The 13,196-nt window shown below is 45.6% G+C and overlaps 1 protein-coding gene and 1 pseudogene across 3 annotated transcripts in view; one reads left to right on the top strand and one right to left on the bottom strand.

The window, feature by feature from the left end:
* The window catches only part of XXYLT1 (xyloside xylosyltransferase 1), a 174,084-nt gene that overhangs the window by 79,729 nt on the left and 81,159 nt on the right, over positions 1 to 13,196 (top strand).
* LOC112447376 (small ribosomal subunit protein uS14-like) lies at positions 8,696 to 9,302 on the bottom strand (annotated as a pseudogene).

The following is a 13,196-nucleotide window of genomic DNA, read 5'->3' on the forward strand; positions in this document are numbered from 1 at the left end:
CCTGCCTTCAATCTTTCCCAGCATCGGGATCTTTTCAAATGAGTCAGCTCTTTGCATCAGGTGGCCAAAGTATTGGAGTTTCAGCTTCAACATCAGTCCTTCCTATGAACACCCAGGGCTGATTTCCTTTAGAATGGACTGGTTGGATCTCCTTGCAGTCCAAAGGACTCTCAAGAGTCTTCTCCAATGCCACAGTTCAAAAGCATCAATTCTTTGGTGCTCAGCTCTTTATAGTCCAACTCTCACATCCATACATGACTGCTGGAAAAACCATAGCCTTGACTAGACAGACCTTTGTTGGCAAAGTAATGTCTCTGCTTTTTAATCTGCTGTCTAGGTTGGTCATAACTTTCCTTCCAAGGAGTAAGCATCTTCTAATTTCATGGCTGCAATCACCATCTGCAGTGATTTTGGAGCCCCCCCAAAATAAAGTCTGCCAGTTTCCATTGTTTCCCCATCTATTTCCCATGAAGTGATGGGACTGGATGCCATGATCTTAGTTTTCTGAATGTTGAGCTTTAAGCCAACTTTTTCACTTTCTCTCTCACTTCCATCAAGAGGCTTTTTAGTTTCTCTTCACTTTCTGCCATAAGGGTGGTGTCATCTGCATATCTGAGGTTATTGATATTTCTCCTGGCAATCTTGATTCCAGCTTGTGCTTCATCCAGCCCAGCGTTTCTCGTGATGGTGTCCATTGCCTTCTGCAGGGGACGTTGTCAAATCCAGCTGCTCCGATGCCCTGCCTGAAGCCCCTGGCAGGTTTTGTACTTGCTTTGCCCTTTGGCTCCGACTGCCACACTTCTCTCCCCTTTCTTTACTCACATGTGCCAAAGGTATTCCCTGAGTTTTCACTCTTGCTCCCTTTGCCTTCTCTTCCTCCAGATCATTGCATTTCCGTTTCCCCATCTTGAAGGTCTCAGCTCAGGTGCTGCTTGTTCCAATGGCCCTCTCTGCATCCCCTGTTTCAGGGCCCCCCTACAGTGTCACATTGCCCCGACACTGAGTTTCATTCCCACAGCCCCTCCTGCTGTCTGAAGTCGTCCTGTGCAGACTGACAGTGACACAGAAGCGGAGCCCTGGCCTCCCATTTCCCTGCTGTGTCTGCAGTGGGGAGAAGTGCCTGGCATACAGCGGGGGATAATAACTATTTGTTGACCCATCAAAAGAATGCTGATCTGTTTGTCGTGAACAGGGAGGTGTCTGGTGTCCTAGAACTGTGTGCAGGGGGCTCTGGCTGTGTGTGCTGCTGGAGGGGCAGTCCCTCGGTGGGGCTGGTGTGGCACTGCCCTGGGCCTGGAGGGAGTGCTCGGCTATGCTCATGCCAGGCAGTGCCTAGAGATCAGCTTCTTAGGGGAGCCTCTTCCCTCCTGAGTGGTTTGCTTCTAGCAATATTGAGTTTCCATTTTTATGACAGCATCTGAAGCCTCTCATTAGATGCAGAAGGAAAATTTGGTGTAGGTCCAGATTTTTCTTTCAAAAAAGAGAAAGCTCTGTCCTTGATTAGAACCTCACAGCTCTGCCTGAGCTCTAAGTGCTTTTGACAGTCAGGAAGACCCTAAAGTTGTAGAGACCTTGTTTATATTCAAGGAGTTTCAGTTACCAAGCATCATGGCTGTACTTCAGATGTAAGTGGAGGTATAAGTATTTTAAAAAGAGGTAAAACTTGCCCTGTCTTCCACAGAAAAGGAGCATTCTTTTTTTCTTGGTATGTGTTCACTGCTTCTGTGACCACACAGTCACTTCTGGCTTTATAGTTGAAAAATCATTCGGAAATAGTTTTAAGATTGTTCAACTCTTCCTCACTGACAGTTACCAGACCCTTTATTTGAATGTTCGTCACTGGGGACTTGAATAATGTCACAGGTAACTGTTAGATGAATTGTTCAGGGGAAACTTCATCTCCTAATGCTGGACTGGAATATTCATAGGGTACATTTGCCCTGACCCAGCATTCCAGGAGCCGGACCGTAATCCCTGACCTCTGAATAGGGGAGAAAAGGGGCAGACCGTGGCCTCCCTGCTTAATGAGAGCAGTACAGGTTTAGAGAACAGGCCAGCCTCCAATCCCTGGACACCCTCATGCCAAGAAAAGGTTAAAATGTCATATATTTCCATAGGAATGCCGAACTTTTTCCTTGATGCAGGCATTCAGGAAATTAAACCACAAGAAAGGCCAAGTCGAATTTCTTAATCCACCCCAAACAATGAAATGTGAAGTGTGGGTTTATAGTTGGAAAGTGACTGGGTAAAAATAGCACCAACTGACTCAACACATCAGCCTCCTCAGGCTCCCAGAGCCTCTGATGCGTGTGGACTCTGCTCACAGACACCGTGTGGTTGGCGCTGGCCTTCCTTTGGGAAGCCGGGGCGGCCCAAGAACTCAGTGCCTCTTTCTTCATCTACTGCCTGTGTTCCCTGCTCTCTCCATACTCAGTTCCAGAAGTTTCCAGTCCAGGCTCCCCAGTGTCCTTTGGTGGACATGACTCGGAGGGAGGCCCCCTGGCTGCCTTTGGTGTTGGGTTTATATGGTCTCTGTGTCTGGGGCTGTGGCATCTTATTGCCTTCAGCCATCACTGTCCACCAGAGGTTTATGTAGTTGCTCACCTGACGGGGTGGGGAGAATTGCTCTGCCTTGGGCCATATCTCCCTTGCCTGAGCTTTCCTGTTTGTGCTCTCCCATCCTCGTGTATCTTATAGCTGATCTTTTGGGGATTCCTCTAGGCCTGGAGCTCTAAGAATGCAATTTGGCCTCTGAGAGGCTCATCCCAATAGACCTGAGGGTTTCTCTAAGCTGCTCATATTCCCAAAGCACCTGCCATTTGCCTCGAACTTCCAAGATGTCCTCGGCAAGAGGAGATGGGGAAAATATAGCATATATGCAATTAGATAAATAACAGGAATGGCTTCCCAGGTGGCTCAGCCATAAAGAATCCACCTGCCAGTGCAGGAGACGAGGGTTTGATCCCTTGGTCAAGAAAATCCCCTGGAGAAGGAAATGGCAACCTATTTCAGTATTCTTGCCTGGGAAATCCCATGGACAGAGCAGCCTGGTGGGCTACAATCCATAGGGTCGCAAAAGAGTCGAATATGACCTGGCAACTAACAAGTAATAGGAAAAAGAAACCAGATGAGAGTAACTCCTAGCTTATTGTCTGCTTTTTCTTTTTTAAAAACACATATTTGGAAACCCAGAAAACCATCTTATGGTGAAGTAGGAGAAAGGTAGAAGTTTCTAGAAGGACTTGTCTTAGGAAAAAGAGTATAAAAATGAGTAACTCTGGCTACTTTAAGAAGACTCTTAAAGAGCCTGGTATGTGTGCTGAGTTGCTTCAGTCGTGTCCAGCTCTTTTGAGATCCTGTGAATTGTAGCCCACCACGTTCCTCTGTCCATGGGATTCTCCAGGCAAGAACACTAGAGTGAGTTGCCATGCCCACCTCCAGGAGATCTTCCTGACCCAGGGATCGGACTAGTGTCTCTTATCTGCATTGGCAGGCAGGTTCTTTATCACTAGCACCTGGGAAGCTTGAGGTCATGCAAAATGCCTTAAATCTGATTGACTTGGCCAGAAAATGGGTATTTTCTGTGAGGTAGTTAACTAGTCCCTTTAGAAATATTTTTATTTTAAAAGCAATACATGTCCATTTTGAAAAGATGGAGAAGTATTTAAAAAATACACATTTTCTTCTAGTGGCATATGTGTGTATGCACACACATATAAATGTATAATATAAATACGTATTTGGCATACTTATTATGTATTATTATATGTTTTAATATATTTATTTTGTCATTACAAATATATATATGGGAGGATATTTAGAATATCATAAAGAAAATTTAAAATAATTTGTAATTCACTATGGGGTGAGGGAATGTGATAGCTTGTCCCCAAAGATGTCCTCCTAAGGAGCCACCCCTCCCAGCCTTCACACCTGCAAGCAGTCCCCTCTCCTGGAATCTGGGCAGGCTCAGCGGCTTGTTTCTGGTGGACAGGAAACAGTGGAAGTGATGCAGCCTGACTTCTGGGGCTCGGTCACCAGGAGCTCTGTGCAGTTTCAGTCTTGTTTCCTGGGACACTGTTTTCAGCAAACTCCCTTTTGGAGTCCAGCTGCCCTGCTGGGAGAAGCCAGAACCCCAGAGGGAGCCCACATGAAAGTGCTCTGGTTGACAGCCCGTGCTGAGCTCTTTGCTGACAGCCAGCATTGACTGCTAGCAATGTGTGATGTGGCCATCCAGCCTAGCTGAGTCTTCAGAAGACTCAGCCTCAGCTGCAGTTTCCTGGTGTCCACACAGGAGACTCCAGGTGAGCACTGCCCAGCTGAGCCTAGATGACCAACAGAACCATGGGGGAGGATCATACACTGTTTTCAACCACTAAGTTTTGGGGTGGTTGGTCATGTAGCTATAGATAACTAGCATAGCCGGTTTCAAAGCAAACAGGGTTAAAGGGAGCATGATATGGCCAAAGAACTCAGATTCTAGGGCCTGGAAGTCCTGATGTCCTGCTTTGTCACTCTCTAAGGTCAACTTTTGACCTTAGGCAAATTGTTTCCATTTGTTAAATGGAAATTGGGAGATAAAAGTATTCCGATGTCTGTGTACTAAGGAAGTGTTAGTTTCTATATGGTTATATTGAATAGTCATGGAGAATGGTGATAAAGGAACATTGGAAACAGCAGTGGCAGCAGCAGAAAATATATGATTAAAATGCTTCTATAGTTACATTTTTTGCAGCTGTGAATAATGTCATTCGTTTCTGAACCTCTCCACACTTAACATAGTACTGGGTGCACAGAAGGGGCTTTATGACTTGCTAGGCGTGGCTGAGGCCAACACAGTGAGGAGGGTCTTCCATGCCCAGGGTTATCTGTGCTATTCTGAGGACAAGCAGCCGGACTATGAGTGAGGGGAAAAGGCCACTTGTGTACAGAATTCCAAGGAGGCAGGGCTGGGAGGGTTTGAAAGAGTAGCTGCTCCAATGTTCTTGTCTTTACCGTCTGGGAAAACTGAAGTCCAGAGGGCAAGTGGCTCGTCCGAGGCTGGACACAGTGGCAGAATCAGGCCAGTGAGCCAGGGCTCTAACTCAGGACACTGTCTACTCACACTTACCCAGAGTTACTCAGTCCACATTTCATTAAATAAGGCAGAGCATACTGCATTTTAAAAAACAGGGGATCAAAAGGAACATCACCAGTAATGTGACAAATTGTGCCTCCTGGTATGATGGAGTGAGAAGAAACCAGTATCACTTCTGTGCTATTCCTAACAAGGATGAATAACCTGAATCTAATCAGAAGGAAACATCAGTAAACCCAAATTTGGGGAGATTTTACTAAATAATTGGCCTGTGCTCCTCAAATTGTCATAGGTCCTGGAGGCCAAGGAAAGACTGAGAAACTATTTCATATTGAAGAGATGTGACAACCAAATGCTATTCTGGGCCAGAAATTTTGGTTTTGGTTTTGGACAATTGACAAGTTTTGAATGGGACTGTAGATTAAAAGGTAGTGATGTATTAATTTCCTGGGTTTAATGGTTGTACTGTTATGATGAGAGTGTCCTTGCTTTATAGGAAGTACCTACTGAAATATTTAGAGGTTAAATCTTTTTTTTTTTTTTTTGCTTTCATCTGCAATGACGTCAATTTGGCATTATATTTTATGTCTTTAATTTAAAATTAAAACAAGTAATTTTATTAAAAACCAAAAACTAAATTGATTAAATTCAATTAAAACGAAAGAAATGAATCAGTGCTTAAGTACAATTTGGCAGATATGTTCAGTTGTTGGATCTGTGATGGGAACAAGTTACGAAAAGGATTTCAAATGAAAATTGGAGACTGGACTCCCAGCTTGGGGACCAGTCTTTTGACTTCGCTACGTTTTCGGGTAATTCTTAGATTCATAGTAGGAGGGGGTCCTCTTAATCTTGGTACCAAACAGGGGTGAAAGCATTGAAACATAGATTGTATCTTGTGTGGGAGAAAGCTACAAAATGAGGACCATAAACCCTACTTGTAAGGATTAAATTAGGTAAAGATATGTGAAAATGACCTAGTCCAGTTCCTAGTTCCCAGGCATATGAGAACCTCACTATTTTATAGATGATGGTAGATAGTTTATCTTTTTTTAAATTGAAGTATGGTTGATTTACAATGTTATGTTTCTGATAAGTAGCAAAATGATTCAGTTTTATATATTTATGTATATATGTATGCATATAAAATTTTCTTTTTCATATTATTTTCCATTATAATGGAATATTAAATACATACCTGTTAATCTCAAATATCCCTCTCTCCCTCCCTCCCTTCCCCTTTGGTAACCCAGGTTGGGAAATATGTTGTGGGCCGTAGAACTTCCACAACAGTGAAAACTTGTTTGGTATACTTTTTCTCCAGTTTGTGGGTTGTCTGGGACACACGCCACACCTCCCAGGTCTGCTGCACCCAGAGCCCCTGCCCTTGCGGCAGGCCACTGCTGACCTTCACCTCCGCAGGAGGCAAACACACAAAGGCAGGTCTGTCTCGTTCTCTGTGGGGTCCCTGGGTCCTGGTGCACACTAAGTTTTGTTTGAGCCCTCCGAGCATCTCTGGTGGGTATGGGGATTGATTCTAAACCTGATTTCACCCCTCCTACCATCTTGTTGGGGCTTATCCTTTGCCCTTGGCCATGGAGTATCTTTTTTTGGTGGGATCCAGCATTCTCCTGTTGATGGTTGTTCAGTGGTTAGTTGTAATTTTGGAGTTCTCACAGGAGAAAATGGGTGCACGTCCTTCTACTCCGCCATCTCGTATGCCCTCTTGGAGGGTACAAACAAAGCCTTGTGCGTGCCAGGACCCAGGAGAAAGGAGCAGTGAGCCCACCAGAGACTGACCCAGACTTGCCCGTGAGTGGTGGGAGTCTCCGGCAGGGGCATGGGTTGACAGTGGCCTGCTGTGGGATCAGGGGCAGTGAACACAACAGTCCTGGCAGAAGTCCTTTGAAGGAGGTTGCCATTACCGCCATTACCCCTGGTTATTGAGGGCTAACTACCTGTCAGGCTGTTAGTAACTGAAAACAGCCAACTTTTCTGGTGCTTACTGTACTGATCATAGTGCTTAGAGTTCTGGTCTAAGTGTTTTACATAGGTTATATCATTTAATCCCCAAAGCCAACCCTTGAGGTTATTATGCTCATTTTATAGAGAAATGGTTGTCTGAGGAGGCCTCAACAAATAGCTGAGAAAAGAAGAGAAACTAAAGGCAAAAGAGAAAAGGAAAGATACACCCATCTGAATGCAGAGTTCCAAAGAATAGCAAGGAGAGATAAGAAAGCCTTCCTAAGTGATTGATGAAAAGAAATAGAGGAAAATAATAGAATGGGAAAGACTAGAGATCTCAAGAACAGTAGGGATACCAAGGGAATGTTTCATGCAAAGATGGGCATAATAAAGGACAGAAATGGATGGATCTAACAGAAGCAAAAGATATTAAGAAAAGGTGGCAAGAATACACAGAGGAACTATACAAAAAAGATCTTAAAGACCCAGATAACCACGATGGTCTGCTCACTCACCTAGAGCCAGACATCCTGGAGTGTGAAGTCAAGTGGGCCTTAGGAAGCATCACTACGAAGAAAGCTAGTGGAGGTGATGGAATTCCAGAAGAACTATTTCAAATCCTAAAAAATGATGCTGTGAAAGTGCTACACTCATTATGCCAGCAAATTTGGAAAACTCAGCAGTGGCCACGGGACTGGAAAAGGTCAGTTTTCATTCCAATCCCAAAGAAAGCCAATGCCAAAGAATATTCAAACTACTACACGAACTACTGCACTCATCTCACATGCTAGCAAAGTAATGCTCAAAATTCTCCAAGCTAGGCTTCAGTAGTATGTGAACTGAGAACTTCCAGATGTTTAAGCTGGTTTTAGAAAAGACAGAGGAGCCAGAGATCAAATTGCCAACATCTGTTGGATCATAAAGAAAGCAAGAGAATTCCAGAAAAATATCTGCTTCATTGACTGTTCTAAAGCCTTTGACTGGGTGGGTCACAGCAAACTGTGGAAAATTCTTAGAGATGGGAATACCAGATGACCTTCCCTGCCTTCTGTGAAACCTGTGTGCAAGTCAAGAAGCAACTGTTAGAACCGGACATGAAACAATGGACTGTTTCTAAATTGGGAAAGGTTGTATATTTTCATCTTGCTTATTTAACTTATATGCAGAGTACATCATGCAAAATGCCAGACTGGATGAAGCACAAGCTGGAGTCAAGATTGCAGGGAGAAATATCAGTAACCTCAGATATGCAGATGACACCACCCTTATGGCAGAAAAAGAAGAGGAACTAAAGAGCCTCTTGATGAAAGTTAAAGAGGTGAGTGAAAAAGCTGGTTTAAAACTCAACATTCAGAAAACTACAATCACGGCATCCAGCCCCATAACTTCATGGCAAGTAGATTGGGAAACAATGGAAACAGTGACAGACTTTATTTTCTTGGACTCCAAAATCACTGCAGATGGTGACTGCAGCCATGAAATTAAAAGACACTTGCTTCTTGGAAGAAAAGCTATGGCAAACCTAGACAGTGTATTATAAAGCAGAGACATTACTTTGCCAACAAATGGCTGTCTAGTGAAAGGTATGGTTTTTCCAGTAGTTATGTATGGATGTAAGAGGTGGACCATAAGGAAAGCTGAGCAACGAAGAACTCAGGCTTTTTTTTTTTTTTTTTTAAGTTTTTAAAACTTTTATTTTATATACAAAGAGCTAGTATTATTTCTGCCTAAGGTTGATGTGCTGGATGAGCCATCTAAGGAAGTTCGGTTAGTCCAACTTAAGGAAGCCGATGTCCTTCACATACTGGCAGAAACACTGGCGGCACTGTTGAGGCCGTATTTCCGGTTCAGACCGTGCTGGTTTGAGCAGACCCGGCAAGAGCGAGAACCCTGGCCGAATTTTCTCGGATGGCTCCAGTAGAGCTGCTGGTGACCCATGTTGCTTTCTTGGCTGCTACGAGGTAAAAGGCAGAACTGATGCTTTTGAACTGTGGCGTTGGAGAAGACTCTTGAGAGTCCCTTAGACTGCAAGGAGATCCAATCAGTCCATTCTAGAGGAGATCAGTCCTGAATATTCATTGAAGGGACTGATGCTGAAGCTGAAGCTCCAATATTTTGGCCACCTGATTCGAAGAACTGACTCATTGGAAAAGACCCTGATGCTGGGAAAGATTGAAGGCGGGAGGAGATGGGGACGACAGATGATGAGATGGTTGAATGGCATCATCGATTTGATGGACATGAGTTTGAGCAAGCTCTGGGAGTTGGTGATGGACTGGGAAGCCTGGGGTGCTGCAGTCCATGGAGTCCCAAAGAGTCAGACATGACTGAGCAACTGAACTGAACTGAGTCAGGTGTGTCCTCAGGAGTGTGACTGCTGGATCTTATGACAACTCTGTCTCAGTTTTTAAGGAACCTCTGTACTATTCTCCACAGCAGCTGTACCAATTTACATTCCCACCAACAGTATAGGAATGTAAATTTTTGTTTTGCTTGTCCCTACATCCTCTCCAGCATTTGTTATTTGTAGACTTTTTGATGATGGCCATTCTGACTGGTTTGAGGTAGGACCTCATTGGGGTTTTGATTTGCATTTCTCTAATAATTAACAATGTTGAGCATCTTTTCAAATGCTTTTTGGCCATCTATATGTCTTTTTTTGAGAAATGTCTGTTTAGGTCTTCTGCCCATTTTTTGATTGGGTTGTGTGGTTTTTTGTTATTGAGTTGTATGAGCTGTTTGTGTATTTTGGAAATTAAACCCTTGTTGGTTGCATCATTTGCAAATATTTTCTCCCAGTCGGTATGTTGTCTATTCATCTTGTTTATAGTTTCTATTTTTTTTCTTATGTATCATAAAAACCAAAATCATGCAACATATTTTCAGGAGTCCTGGCTCAGGGGGAAGGAAACTTGGAGAGCCATTTGATCATTGGCAAGCCAGTTTACAAACCATTACAGATGTTCCTCCTGAAAAGAGTAAAACCTTTTAATCTTTTAGAAAGAAAAACAGGTTTTTTTCCCCTCTTGTTTCAAAAGGTAAGAAGATGGGTAGATCTTCACCTGCCTCAGGGAGGTATTTCTGGATTCATAAAGTGGAGAAACTGATTTTTTTTCCCTTGCCGGTTTTCATGATGTAGATTTCTGGGCACAAGGGATGTTGTGTGGGGCCTCTCTTTCCTTGACTCCTGCATGGTCCCAGGGAGAAGTCAGGCGTGTGCCCGAGAAGTTGGCTCTTCTCTTCCTGATCCACTTACCCTCCTGGTGTAAGCATTTCGGTGGTGCCCATCACTCTCCTTCAGGTCCTCCTGCTGTATCAGCTAGAGGAGGAGGCTGAAGGAGACCCATGGCCTTGAGTTTGAGGGTGGTGGTGGGCTACATGACCCCATTTGAGAAGGATGAGTCTGCTGGGTGAAAGGGACTCAGACAGTTCAGGCCCAGAAAAGACTGATGAATCTATTGTTCACACCGGGAAGAACAGCTGCCAAAACACAGAAGCCTTCTCATTAGTGAAGTGAAAGAAGTGCCCGAGGTGCTGGAACCTTGAAAGCAAAACTGCCTGTGCTTGCTTAGGTGTTGCTCAGAGACGTAGGTCAGCACTGTGCTCAGGCACACAGCCAGGTGGTGTGCAGAAAATGTGCCCCGAGAGTCAGAGTGGAACATGGAGCCACCGGAAACTGTATTCGGAGATGTCAACTGCTTGCTCACAGAACTCCCATGGGTGTTATAGAGACAGTTTTGGGGTGTACTCTAGCTCACTGGGGTCTGGCCATGTCTGACTTGGCTCACCTCACGAGTGACCATTCCAGGTTTAGGGGAGATATACTGGGGCATGGAGCCAGGCAGAGGGGAAGTGTGAGGCAGGTGATGGACAGGAGTCCTGCATGATGACTGATCTGTACTGGCAGATACAGATCTCAGTGGTAGGCCAGCTCGGAACAGCTGTCCAAAGAGGACTGCTTTCTACCGCTGCCATCCCCAAGGGTCTGTGAGAAAAAGCCTACTTGCAAAGAGCAGAGACCAGGCATGGTCACAGAGTTGGTGAACAAAGTCAGAATGTGGTCCTGCCCCCAGCAGGAAGGAGAGCTTACAGGTTTGGAGACAAGAAACAAGGTCTGTAGCAGATACCAGAGCATGATAAGCTGTGGGGAGGCCAGCAGGGGCCAGGGACTTCCATATGATAGCAATGAAAGAAGGGGGGAGGGTTGGGCGGATAGTCTGCTATTCTGCTTTCCAAATCTAAAATTCAATTTCCCCTGCATATTGAACTTCATAAAGAAGTGCGTGAGCTATAATTTCATATTGGCAAGAGAAGTGAGAAGAAAATTGAGGCCGGATGTTTTATGTGTTGTCTTCTATGTCCCTAAAGTTTTTCAGCTGAGTTGGAAATAAATTCTGTCCTATCCTAAAGGATATGATTTATACCAAGTCACTGAAGGTGCTCAGGCTGGAGACTCATGTTGCACTGTTGCTGAAGCAAAAACCGTTGTCTTTTCATAATGCTCTGTTTTGTCCACAAAATAGGAGCTGATAGTTGTAAAAAATGTTATGGCTGAGCTGTAGCTAACACTCCATGCTTAATTTTGAGAGGGGTGAATAGGGCTAGAAGAAAGAATTTGCTGTATAGTTAATATAAAACTGACTGTGGTCATTAATTTCAACCTCTTGGCCCCAAAACCTTTCACCAGAGCTGCTAACAGGTCGTATAAATCACTCTTATGAGCTCTATTTCCTTTCCCTTCCCCTCTTCCCTCAGGGGAGGGGGCTGGCATTGATGTGGAAGCATCGCTTGGCCCCGGGGACTTCTGAGTCAGCAGACCTGAGCTTCCGCTCAGACCAGAGCAGAGTACTGCATCCTGGCTTCCAGGGACGGAAGGCCGGGGAACGTGGGGCTGAAGGGCAAGCATGGGGCTTCAGAACTTCCTTTCAACTTACTTTGTGGCATGAAACCTCTTTTTTCTGAAACTTCTCCATTGGCCCTCGCTCAGTGAAGGGGAACCCCAAGAGTCTTCAAGTTCCTTGAGGATGGGGTGGGGGTGGTTTGAGGGAGGTGGCTGTGGGAAGTGGGAAACCCCTTCTTGGCCCATGGGAAACCTCGTGTCTGCTAAGATGCTCTAGAGCTGTTTGGTATTTTCACACTTGATGTGGTGGCATGTCTTGTTTTTAAAGATAACAGAATTTGAAAAAGGGCTTCAGAGATGTCTGAAGGCTTTTCTCAGAAACCTGTGTGAGGCAAATCTATGCTTGCTTTCAACTCTGACGCTTCCTTGCTAGATCATCCTAGTCAAGTTGCCAAAGTTCTCTGAGCCTCAGCATCCTCACTTGAAGATGGGAGGTCCCGATACCCGCCAGGCAGAGCAGAGTGGAGGTTTGTGAGCTGAGGCAGTGGTTGTAAAGCCCCAGCGTGGGCCTGGCACAGGCCTCCCGAGGGAGGGAGGGAGTGTTTGGCTGACCAGGCTGGAGGAGCCCCAGCAATCTGGGCCCTTGGCCCCTTGGCATGTTCCACTGTGTTCCTTTGTGCCAGCTATGCCCATAGTGAGCCAGCTGTCCTGCAGCTGGGCCCTGCATGGCAAAGCGGATGGAGAAGGAGCTCTGCAGGGTGGGTAAAAACCCTGCTGGGAGGGGACCCAAGTTCCCTGTTGGATGTGAGAACCACCCCAGCCTGTTCCACCCTCGGGCCCCCTCAGGGACACAGCTGGGTCTGTGCAACATGACGGCAGGCCTTCCATCAAGCATGGCCTGACACCCTCTAGCGAAAGAAGCTCGGTTGGTGTGGCTGGTGTGGCACTTGCAGACTCTCTCCTCCCCTCCCTGGTCAGGAGCCTCTTACCCTTGGAGGAAGTTTCCACCCCTTTCAGCTGCCCTTTGACCCCTGCAGGTCAGAGGTGCTGCTGAGCAGCAGTTAACAAGCTCCAGAGGATGATAAAGCAGGTGGCAAATTGCTGCAATCTTGCCAAGCAGACAGTGGGAAAGGGCCCTCTTCCAGAGCAGCTGCTTCCAGGTCCCCAGCTCATGATGCCCTGCGTAGCTCGGGCTTGTCATAATTTCCCTTCCTCCCCGGGCCCCTTCCCAGTTGGTGGAAAGCTTGGGCTGATGTTGTGAGGTGAAAGCCCTCTGATGGGTTATAAATCTTTATCTCTGGGAAAGCCCTGATG

Source organism: Bos taurus, chromosome 1 (genome assembly GCF_002263795.3).
Source record: "Bos taurus isolate L1 Dominette 01449 registration number 42190680 breed Hereford chromosome 1, ARS-UCD2.0, whole genome shotgun sequence".
In the NCBI taxonomy this organism is placed as follows: Eukaryota; Metazoa; Chordata; class Mammalia; order Artiodactyla; family Bovidae; genus Bos; species Bos taurus.